This window comes from Moschus berezovskii, chromosome 10 (assembly GCF_049115385.1).
Source record: "Moschus berezovskii isolate FMDL1 chromosome 10, NW_MosBer_1.0, whole genome shotgun sequence".
Taxonomy (NCBI): domain Eukaryota; kingdom Metazoa; phylum Chordata; class Mammalia; order Artiodactyla; family Moschidae; genus Moschus; species Moschus berezovskii.
Window position 1 is genome coordinate 72046577 of NC_142469.1, and position 12952 is coordinate 72059528.

General features: G+C 38.6%; 1 protein-coding gene across 1 annotated transcript in view; it reads right to left on the reverse strand.

Moving 5' to 3' along the window:
- Positions 1–12952, reverse strand: part of LOC129560736 (protein LEG1 homolog) — a 172221-nt gene that overhangs the window by 545 nt on the left and 158724 nt on the right. The window lies entirely within an intron of this gene.

The following is a 12952-nucleotide window of genomic DNA, read 5'->3' on the forward strand; positions in this document are numbered from 1 at the left end:
ATTACCAGGGAAGTCCCTTGTTTGTTTCTTAATATATAGACAGACTAGGTTACTACATCAGCCTATTATTATTTGAAGATGAAAGATTTGCAAGAGCTGGATTATAAAAGGCAATGTTCCAACCTAGAGGATCAGAGAGTGGAGTCATAGGATTTGGGCCTAGAGCTCTGCCAACATCTTATCAGTGTCCTCCAAAATAAGTCTTGGGTGTCGTCTATACAATTCTGTCACCCTTGGAATTTTGCCACTCAATGATAATTAGCAAATTCTTTTGTGGGTGATGGCTGTGTGTAGAATAATAATGATATCTTGAAAAGCTATGATGTAGAACCAGTTAATCAACCCCTCTGTGCCTGTGTCTCTTATTTAAGTTACTTCTTACTTGTCACAGAGGTCCATGAAACTTAGTAACAAATGTTATGCTGCAAAGAAAAGATGATATAGCAATGTCATAATTTTTGTTCAAAATAGCTGAACTTCCTCTTGAAAGTTGTAGAGAAAAACCCAAATGTAAGCTGTAATGTTTCTGCTATTCATTCAATTACTGTGTAGGAAAGAAATCCATCCAATTAATACCCAAGAACCTATAATGACCTACCTGTCAGAAAGGTGAAATAGGGTTTGCTTCAGATAATGAAATCAGTAAGGATAGATATCTAATGCATGTTTCAGTGCCCTAGATTTACTGTTAGGCTAAATAAAATTAAACTTACAGAATAGCTACTACAGTGCCTGACACACAGTAAGCTCTCAATAAATTTTAAGTTATATAAAAAATGTAACCTTTAGTAGATGCTAAGCTATTTGAGGAAAAGGCTTATCATTTCCATTTTGTAAAACATCTTTTAGGGTGTCTGTAATGTGCTAAGTTCTGTGCTTTCCATATATAATTGCAGTAAGATATCCCCCTATTCTCAAGAGGATCACAGACATGGCCATCTGGCCATCACAGTGGCTGTATGAGCAAAGGTTTTTAAAAATTGCCACATTCAATAGCAAAAGCACATTTTAAGCAAAGAAGTAGTATCAGGAGAGAATTGATGTGTATCAAAACTAGAAAAACCTTAAAGTAAAAGAAACCAAAATTGATATTTCTAGAAGGATTGGTTGAGGACTAGTGGACTGTGAGTGTATGTGATGCAAGAGTGGAAGGACCAGTGCTTCAAGGGGTTAGGTGTTGCTGGAGCAGAGATGTGGTTGAGGAGAATGAAAAGGCTTGAAGTATTAAGAGTCTTGGAGAAGGAAATGGCAACCCACTCCAGTGTTCTTGCCTGGAGAATCCCAGGGATGGGGGAGCCCGGTGGGCTTCCGTCTGTGGGGTCGCACAGAGTCAGACACGACTGAAGCGACTTAGCAGCAGCAGCAGCATTAAGAGTCTAATATACCGCGACAAGCCATTTCAGCTTTATTCTGTAAGCACTGGTGAGAGATTTTAACAGGAAAGTGGAATAATAAAAGTTCGTTTCATAAAAGTTACTCTGACAGCCATATGGATTTAAGGAAGCCTGATACTAGAGACAAGGAAATCATTCACAAACTCACTGAAATAGTTCAAGCAACAGATAATGAGAAGATGTATACCAAGGATGGAAATAAAAGAAAATATTTGAGGGATACTTGGAAACTGAACCTACAGAACTACCTGAATCAGGAATGTGGGTGGACATGAACATGAAGTCTAGAAATGCTTCCAGGTCTCTAGCCTGCTTGAGTGGATGATGTTGATGGCTCAGAAAACACAAAGAAAATGGAATAAAGGAATAAGAGCAGGTGAGAAGAGCATGTTCCTTTGTTCTGTTAATAGTGCTCAGGGAAACAGCAATCAATTTGGTTTTGGATTTTGAATCAGTTAGGCCCAGCTGATCCAGAAAGCAATAACAACAAACTCCAAAAATATTAGAGGTTTATTTCTTACTCAAGTCATATATATATATATATATATATATTTAATTTGATGAGAGATTGGCACATCATCTTCACTTAAGGATAAAAAGTTTGGAGCCTATTTCCTCTGGAAAATTGCCACTTGGCATAACACGGGGAAGGGAATAAAATTAATAGATTTTAGAAGGCTTAGGAACATATACTGGAGAAGGCAATGGCACCCCACTCCAGTACTCTTGCCTGGAAAATCCCATGGATGGAGGAGCCTGGTAGACTGCAGTCCATGGGGTCGCTGAGTCAGACGTGACTGAGCAACTTCACTTTCACTTTTCGCTTTCATGCACTGGAGAAGGAAATGGCAACCCACTCCAGTGTTCTTACCTGGAGAGTCCCAGGGACGGCGGAGCCTGGTGGGCTGCCGTCTATGGGGTTGCACAGAGTCGGACACGACTGATGCGACTTAGCAGCAGCAGGAACATATACATTGAACAGATATGTAGAGGACAAACAGAAATATGAGATCTCGAGTTTAGTGGAGATTTTAAAGATATAAATGTGGGAATCATTTTAAAAAAGAAGAAGAAGTGAAAATTAAAATGATAGGAATTGATTAGTTTTCCCATGGAAATTCTGTAAGTTTGAGACCAGGACCAAGGACAGAGCTCTGAAAAGCAAAATGAGAAGATATGCAAAAAATAATAAAACAAAATGAAAAAGAACAAACACTTGCTGTAAAAGAATGGTGAAGGTGGCAGGAGGTGCATTACTAGAGCAAGGTATAGTGGAAACACAGGAGGAAAGAATTCCAACAAGGAAGGAAAGATCTGAGGTATTAAGTAATACCAAGGGGTTTATAAGTGACTTTAAAACAACGTATTAAGTGTTTGGAGGTGGAAAATTCTTTTTACAGTAAGTTAAGACATGAACAAATAAAAACTGTGAGATTTTTACAGGGGATAAAAGAGAGGGGCATGGCTGGATCAGTGGAGGGATTTTGGTTTTGGTTGTAAGAGACAGGAGAATGTTTGTAAGATGAAGAGAGGAACCAGGGAAGGAGAAGCATCTACAAAGATAAGGCACTGGATCTGATTGATGGCTCATGGTCCTTTAGGGGGAAGGAAACAAGATCAATAGCCCTCAGGAGGATTTTCATATGATTGGAGAGTATGTTTCAGTGATAACAGTAATCCAGGCCTGGGAACAAATCTAGAAAGCAAATTGAATCTAGGGGACTAGAAATGGTGTGGGGAAGGATGGGTGTATTGTGATGATGAGAAATAAATCCTAGAGGACTTCAGTTGTCTTAAAACTGTGAAGAAAATAAGAATGAATTCCTAAATGGAAAAAAAAAGAACCAATGATAAATATTTAAAAAAGAAAAGAGGGCAAGATTTATATTTGAACAAACTTAGGTAAACTGAGAAATATATGGATTATTAGAGCTAGAGGATCATAAACTTTCCATTTATACATTTATTCTATTTATGCTGCCTATTAATACAGATGTTATTATACAGTGAGATTATACAGTACTTATCTTTCTCTATCTGACTTATTTCACTTAGAAAAACATCCTCAAGGTGCATTCATGCTGTTGCAAATGACTGGATTGCCTTCATTTTTATAGTTGTTCATTGAGAGATTTTTTTGACTACTGATTCATCTTCTTTTTTAGTAGTGGTTCTGCTCAGATTTTCTATTTTTTCATGATTCAATCTTGGTAGGTTGTATGTTTCTAGGAAACTATCCATTCTAAAATATGTGCTTTATATAACATATCAATATGCTTTCCATAACACATCAATGAGAATTAAAGTTAGGATTAAAAATATAAAAACCTTAATTCCTTCAACAAATATTTATTGAACACCCACTGTGTGCCAGACACTGTTCTAGCTGCTCATTAGATGTCAGTGGACAAAACAGACAAAATTCCCTGCCTTCAAGGAGCTTATATTCTAACAAAAATCTAAGCCACCAGCTTTTATATTTTACCTTAAAAACATATTCTAAATTCACCTTATACATGGTACATGTGGACCCAATATGCTTTTTTTTTAAAAAAAAAAAACTTTGGATTTATGAATGACTACAGGATGAAAGAAAGCGGGCATGTCCTGGAGAAAGGATGCTAGGTGAGAGTCACTGAGTAAGAAGTATGGAAAAAATCAAGACCACATTAAAAAAAAATGGACAAAGACTTCTGTCTTATCCAGAAAATAATAACCAACAAAAATTAAAATTAGACCTTGAGCTAATTTCCCATTTTGAATGTGACCTGATGTTTCCCTGCTCTTTTTGATGGACAGGATGACTTCAACTTGGGCATGACTTACTCTCTACTTAGAGACTGGGGTGAGAAGCTGCCATGTGCAGGGATGCAGGGAAGATAGGGACTCACAGCTGCGGTTGGCACTGCGTGCCTCCTGAGTGAGACCTGTTTGCTTGTTCAAAAGCAGGGCCAGTCTCAGTTCTTATATATCCTTTCATTTTTTAATTTATTTTTTAACTTCTTATTTTATATTGGAGTGTAGACGATTAACAATGTGATAGTTTCAGGTGGACAGCAAAGGAACTCAGCCATACGTATACACATATCCATTCACTCCTGAATTCCCCACCCATCCAGGCTGCCATATAACATTGAGCAGAGTTCCCTGTGCTATACAGTAAGTCCTTGCTGATTATCCATTTTAAATATAGCAGTGCCTACACATCCCCTCTTACCCATGAACTTATGAATGTTACTTTTAAAATTACAATATCTTTCTGCTTAGCTAGACTCTTTTGTAAAAGACTGTACATACAAAATGCTCCTTTCTGGGAAAAGGATTCATTTGTGTGTGAATGCCAACAGAATCAAACTTGTTAACATTTTTGGTATTTTATTTCAATGATGTAATTATGTTTTCACATATAAAACCTGTGAAAAAGGCAGTATAAAACCCTGAACAGGAGGGAGAGGAGAGGGAATTTCAAAAGGGAGGGGATATATGTATACCTATGGTGGATTCATGTTGAAGTATGACAGAAACAGCGAAATTCTTTAAAGCAATTATCCTTCAATAAATAAATAAATAAAAACTGAATATAATATGTATGAGAGATCTTTTTGAAGAGATGTTAATTTTTTCAATTCACTTTATTTATGGTTTATAAAATATGATAGTTTCAATAGCTTTAAAGATCTAAAAGGTTATTCTTTGTAGAAAATTGTTTCATCCCCACTCTGAATCATGTACAATAAAAAACTGTTAATGTTGTTGTTGTTTAGTCAGTTAGTCGTATCTGACTCTTTTGTGATTCCACGGACTGTAGTCTGCCAGGTTCTTCTGTCCATGGAATTTCACAGGGACAGAATATTGGAGTGGGTTGCCATTTCCTTCTCTAGGGGATCTTCCCCACCCAGAGATCAAAACCACATCTCCTGCACTGCAGGTGGATTCTTTACCACTGAGCCACTGGGAAGCCCCAAAACTGTTAATAGTAGTATATATTTTATAAAGCTAGATTTTGTATTCATAATCTTAGTAACACAAAAAGGATTTATCCCTTAATGTTGGGATGAGTATGAAGCAATACACATTATGGATACGAAGCATATACATTATGGTATGAAGCAGTATACTTTATGATGGAAGTGCATTAAAGAATGGCTTCCTAGTCATACTCACTCTGGACTTGAGGAACTAAACACTGTAGTTAGAATCAAGCCTTTTTCTTAATCTATTTTTTTTTTTTGGCTGCACCACACAGCAGGTGGAACTTCCCTGACCAGGAATCAAACCTGTGCCCCCTGCAGTAGAAGCACAGAACCCTGATCACTGGACCACCAGGGAAGTCCTCAAGCCTATTTAGATGTTTCTGATAGGCTGGTTTTTAAAAACATGCATCTTTGGTAGAAAAAGTGATTGTTAAGATGGCTGTGATCACTTTTAGAATTTATTTTAAAGCAGACATTTATACTGGTCTCTGGATAGTTCTAGGTAGTTTTACTGCAGTGGTCTCCTTGAGGTTCCACATGAATGGATCATCCATGGCAATCATAGCAAGTTATTTAGAGGAGATTGTGCTGGGTCTGTGGTAAGGACATAGGCCTCCAAAGCATCAAGTGCAATGACAGACTATCTGCGAGGTCTTTGTCAGCAAGGTCTCTACCACTGCTGATTTGCCAGAACTAAGACCTCACACTGAGGCCATTATAAAATGAGCTTCTATAATGAATCATCCTAACTTGAGATAGATCCAAAGACCAAGCCAGTGTGCTCAAGTAGCTAGGAATTTTATTTTGCATTATTAGAAAGTCAAACATATGAAAGTGTTCTAAACTCAATAGTAAGCTAAAATTCTCTTTTTTCCCTTACAGTTGAATTGGCACTTCTGTGATCAACATTTTATGTCAATAAAATTTTGTTTGAGGTAGTTGACTTAATAGAGGTCTTTTTTCCAATCTGAGGATCAGATTCTTTGTGAAAGGTGGCATTTCCAAACTTGAGGCATTTGAGAAACTTCCCAGGTTTAAGATAAAGATAACAGTTGTGGCAAAAAACTAAAAACTGAGCAGAGTGAGTCTGTGTTGTTTTTAACCAAGAAGGTGCTCACAGATGGCTCAGAGAGAGATTTAGCAACTCTGTGCTAATCACACCCGTACATGGGAATATCTCCATTGAAAACAGACAGACTCCAAGTCACCCTTTCAGTAACTTGCTTACTTCGTTAATAACAATGAAGTATAATATTTAATGGCCTAGGGACCTCCTTGGCCATCCAGTGGTTAAGACTTCAGCTTCTAGTACAGGGGCTGTGGGGTCGATCCTTGGTTGGGGAGCTAAAATTCCACTTGCCTCGAGGCCAAAAAACAAAAACCTAAAACAGAAGCAATATTTTAACATACTTAAAAAGTGGTCCACATCAAAAAAAAAAAAAAAAACCTTTAAAAAATGTTTAATGGCCTAAAATATTCCATGTTTTGTTTTATAATTACAGTTGGATGTATATTATTATAATTACCATGAGAGTTCATGAGAGATGGTTCCCATTCAAAGTATATTGAAGATACAAAATATCTGGTGAAGTTTAGATTTGGACAAATAAAGTATTGCAAGTTCTTGCCAGCCTCGTTTCTTGACACTTCTAAACTGTGTTAGCCCCAGATTAAATTGTTAGGTTAATTTCTTATACCTAATAAATTATCTGAAATGAAAACAAAACATGTAAAAAAAGTATCCATTTGGCATAAAAAGAGATTGATTTGTCTGTGTTTTACAGTGCTTTACCACATCTGACACCTTATGTGAAATATCCATTAATTTTATAGTTGCTGCTGCTGCTAAGTCACTTCAGTCGTGTCTGACTCTGTGTGACCCCATAGATGGAAGCCCACCAGGCTCCCCCGTCCCTGGGATTCTCCAGGCAAGAACACTGGAGTGGGTTGCCATTTCCTTCTCCAATGTGTGAAAGTGAAAGTGAAGTCTCTCAGTCGTTTCCGACCCTTAGCGACCCCACGGACTGCAGCCTACCAGGCTCCTCCATCCATGGGATTTTCCAGGCAAGAGTACTGGAGTGGCTTGCCATTGCCTTCTCCAAATTTTATAGTTACAATGTCCTTTATTATTACATGTCAATGACCAAAATATGACAGGCACCAAGATTCAAGTTTTAATTTTGCTTTCAGAATATAACATGAAATAGTTTTCTTTCTCAAGAAAACTTTCTCAATTAAATATCTGTTGATCAGCCTCTATGTGTCAGACACTGTATTAAACTTTGAGTACACAGTATAAAATAAGGCCAACATGTTTTCCAACTTTTATAGTGTTTATATTCTAGCTGGCAAACAGAAAATAAACAAATGCATGCACGAGAAATTACAGATTTGCAACAGTGCTATAGATGGAATTAGAAGAGTAATTTAATATAAAGTAATTGGAGGAAGCCTCTTTTAAACAGGGTGGTCAGGAAAGGCCTCTGAAGAGATGACATATAAGCTGAGCCTTGAAGGAAAAATGGCAGAGGATTATTTCCTGAATGATCTATAAATCATTCCTGCTATAACCAGACCATACAGGATCATAGCAGAAAATATGTACCTGTTCTTATGGCTCATACTGTTAGTGAGAGACCAGACAGCTGTTGTGTGGGTTGTTCTAGAAAAGGAAGAACATATTGAATAGTATTTTTCTGTATTTGTTTCTGACTTTTATTAATTACTTAGAGAATTACTTGGATTATAGAATTAAATTTATATTCTTCAAATACATAAATGTTTCCAGTTTAATGGGGAGTCAAATTTTAACTGAAAGCATTAAGTGTAAAAGGTATGATACTATAATGTATCAGCAGTGACATGTGCAGAATAATTTAAGGAAACAAAAATGTAATAGTAGTAGATTGGGTACAATTAATTTTTTGTTATTATTGAATAAATTATATATTACAAGCTAAGAATGAGCTATCAATGAAAAGTTAAATGAGAATTTGTGTATCTTTAATGAACCTAAGCATTCATTAGTCACTCTATGACAACTGACTAATTAAAAGAAGGAAAACAGACAAATATGATATTTATAAAACATCTCTGGAATTTTTTTTTTTTTGGCTGAGCCATGTGTCATCTAGGATGTTAGCTCCCCGACTAAGGATCAAACCCTTGCCCCCTTAAGTGGAAGTGCAAATTCTTAACCATTGGGCCACCCAGGAAGTCCTAAAATGTCTCTGATTTTTATCTTTTGTGTTGGCCAAAAACTTCGTTTTGGGGCGGTACAGAAAATCCAAATGGGCTTTTTGACAAACCCAATATTATTCCATAACAGTCTTGGGTACCAAAATGAGACGTTTCAGTTGTCACGATTATGCAGGAACCTACTGGTTCCCTGCTGCTGTTGCTGCTGCTGCTAAGTAGCTTCAGTTGTGTCCGACTCTTAGCGACCCTATAGACAGCAGCCCACCAGGCTCCCCCGTCCCTGGGATTCTCCAGGCAAGAACACTGGAGTGGGTTACCATTTCCTTCTCCAATGCATGAAAGTGAAAAGCGAAAGTGAAGTCTCTCAGTCGTGTCCGACTCTTAGCAACCCCATGGACTGTAGCCCACCAGGCTCCTCTGCCTATGGGATTCTCCAGGCAAGAGTACTGGAGTGGGTTGCCATTGCCTTCTCCTCACTGGTTCCCTAGTCCATAGCTATTCCCCATTCCCACCCTCATTTTTACTGAAAGAACCCCATTTTGTGCCAATATCAAGAAGTCAGATGTTTTTGGAAAAGCTATGTCCTTCTTCAACCACAAAGAGAGAATCATGATTGGTCTCAGTCAATCACGGTAACCTCCATTCCACTATCCTGGGATTGGTTTGAGTTTCTCCACTGGCCAGCGATTGGTGATCCACTTCTGACACATGATGTTTGAAAACAAGTCAGTGTTACGGTGGCAGGGTGATTTCAGGAAAAATCTTTCTTGTCTAAAAGAAACACATGAGAAAAAATATACCACTCCTCTGTATTCTGTCTCTTGATCTTATATTTACTTTTGATGTCAGTATTTGGGCTGGTAAGAATGGATATGAGTCAGGATCCAGAGACTGACAGGTTAGAAGGATATAAGGATGCTGGGAACATTTTAATGCAGTTGAGATTATCAAATAATCTTCAGTGGAAATACCCAACATCTAGATTCCTTATATGAAAATAGTAATTTTCTTATTTCAATTTTAGCCTCTTTTAGATGAGTTTTAGTTATTTGCAGCAGTGTGTATCTTCATTCAGTGACTAGTTCTATTCTCAAGTAGTGTTTAGTAGATTAACTGAATATATTCTTTTATAATCTAGATATACAACTGACTTCATAGTTCATATGCTGCTGCTGCTAAGTCGCTTCAGTCGTGTCCAACTCCGTGCGTCCCCATAGATGGCAGCCAACCAGGCTCCCCCGTCCCTGGGATTCTCCAGGCAAGAACACTGGAGTGGGTTCCCATTTCCTTCTCCAATGCATGAAGGTGAAAAAAAAGTGAAAGTAAAGTCGCTCAGTTGTGTCCGACTCTTAGCAACCCCATGGACTGCAGCCCACAGGGTTCCTCCATCCGTGGGATTTTCCAGGCAAGAGTACTGGAGTGGGGTGCCTTTGCCTTCTCTGCATATTTCATATAGATACAGACAAAATACTCTTCTCAGCAATGGGATGAGTATTCACCAGGCAATGCTCCTTGTATGTGTGTGTGCTCAGTTCCGACCAGGCTCCTCTGTCCATGGAATTTTCCCAGGCAAGAATACTGTTGCCATTTCCTCTTCCAGGGGATCTTCATGGCCTAGGAATTGAACCCGTGTCTCCTGTGGCTCCTGCATTGCAGGTGGATTCTTTACTAATGAGACACTGGGGAAGCCTGCTCCTCATATAGGTATATTCAAATTGTTATCATTATCTCACTGATCCTTAAAATCTTTGTGGTTGAGAAAATGTTTTTTAGTAGTTCTCTCTTTTGAAAGATTAAATTAAAATTTACCAAGCAAAATATTATTTAAGGTCATTTTTAATACTTTTAGTCTCAGGACCCCTTTAAACTTCTAAAAATTATTGAGGATAATTATTTGAACTGTGGTGTTGGAAAAGACTCTTGAGAGTCCCTTGGACTGCAAGGAGATCCAACAAGTCCACCCTAAAGGAAATCAGTCCTGAATATTCATTGGAAGGACTGATGCTGAAGCTGAAACTCCAATACTTTGGCCACCTGATGTGAAGAACTGACTCATTGGAAAAGACCCTGATGCTGGGAAAGATTGAATGTGGGAGGAGAAGGGGACGACAGAGGATGAGATGGTTGTATGACATCACCGACACAATGGACATGAGCTTGAGTAAGCTCTGGGAGTGGGTGATGGACAGGAAAGCCTGGTGTGCTGCAGTCCATGGGGTCGCAAAGAGTCAGACATGACTGAGCGACTGGACTGAACTGATTTTAAAATGAAAAGTTAAGAGCCCCAAGGACATTTACTATATTAAAAATTATAAGTGAGAACATTTCAAGCTATGTATATTTATTCCTTTAGAATATAATATCCTGTTGCATATTAATATAAAGTATGTATTTTATAAAAATAACTTTTTTCTAAACCATTTTTCTTTTGCTAATCTCTTTTATATGTAACCTTATAGAAAATGATTGGATTCTTTTGTCTGCTCTGCATTCAATCTGTTGCAGTATGTCAACCTGGTCGAAGTACATGAAGGAAATCTGGTCTCAAACAAGTATGTTTGAAAAGAAAGCACTTTTTTTTAACCCTTACATGCATTCTAGAGATTCCATACAAGTCCTGCATACTTCATAACCCACTAATCTAACATGGTCAGACCACACCAATAAGACTTTAAGGGTCCATATTGTTTCATTTTCCATCATCAGGTAGTCACAAGCAAATACTGGCAAAAATTAGAAGAATTAGAGCCAGTTCTCTGCCTTCAGGAAAATTTCACTCTCTATAATCATGATAAATGACTCATCTGTTAACCAACCAAATCTGCCTTATCTTTAAAAATTATTGAAAGAAATTTCAGGAGAAAACTAAGATGAGAAGCCATGAGCTCAGAATCAATTGTGAAATGCTTTATCTAGTAGTCACTAGGGTTCTCCAGGAATTCTGGGATGCTCATCTTAGGTACATGGCAGGGTGCACTTCCTGTCTGTCACTTAAAGTCAGGTGTGGCCTTGTGATATATGGTGGAAGTGATATATCTCATTTCTGAATGGAAGCCTTAAGAACCAATGGGCAGTTGTCATGTTCCTTTCCTCCTTGTCTGGATGGAGGAGATTGCAGCAGTCTGAATAAGGAAGCTATGGAGGATCTCCGACCAACCAGAAGCAAGATTGAAGGCAGGAGGAGAAGGGGAAGACAGAGGATGAGATGGTTGGATGGTATTGCCAACACGATGGGCATGAGTTTGAGTAAGCTCTGGGAGTGGGTGATGGACAGGAAAGCCTGGCATGCTGCAGTCCATGGGGTTGCAAAGAGACATGACTGAGTCAGACAAGATTTAAACTAGTGAGATTTTGGAGTTGTTTGTTTCTGATATGACACAGTCTGTGCTGCCTGATTCATTTTACCTTTTGATCTGTTAATAAAGAATGCCATAGTAGCAAACACTCTAATCATAAAATTCTCCCTATAATTTTAACAAGCTAGAAGTCTAGATAAGGTTTATTTTGGGAAAGAAGGTTTATAGGGAAAGAAATGTATTTAACGTGATCTTTGAAGCAAATCATAATGATCAAAAAGCAATGCCAAATTTTGGTGAATTTCTAATTATGTAGGCAGCATTTTGGAGTGGTTTTTATTAAAATAGTTTTTGTTCATTCTAAAAGCATTCATCTACTAAAACTATATGAAGACTCTGCTAGACTCTAGGAAGATATATCAATGGGATCCACCCTCATGGAGTGAATTATCACCTGAAAACTTTATAGAAACTATGAGTCTAAGTCAGACTTTAGCCCCTTATATTTTTTAAAAAGTACCATTTTTTTAAAAAAAGATGATACAAACTCACTGCTGTGATTTGTGAAATAAAAACCTTAGCGGTGTGAAAATCTTCCTTCAAACAGGAGAGCCTGGAGTCCACTGGAGGCCCAGAGAGGGCCCATCCTTCTGACCTGGAGGCAGGCATCCTGCTCTCAGAAAAGAATGGTGAGGGCAGCAGCACAAGGATGCCAGGCTAGGGGATGGTGGGTGTGGGGATTATGGCCAAGGCCAGAAGGTCCTGCAGGGGAGGGGTGGGTGTGAGCCAGGCTCCAAGTTGAACCAGGCCTCCATCTGGGAGCACACAGCAGGTAGTGAGGACTCTGCCCACAGGAGGGCTGCAGGTGAAGGGTTCTCTTGAGCTTTCTTAGGCTGGGACACCCATCTTGAGGTCTCCCTGAGCTCCAGGGGCACGGGGTTCATCAGCCCAGCAATATCTCAGTCGTGGGGGATTCTGCCTGATAGTGTGTGGATCAACCCCACTGTTAGCCAACAGCCAGCCTCTCCCAAGGGCTTCAGGGAGCTTTTGGGCAATAGTAGAGCAAGGAAACTCTGAAAATGTCCTAGTG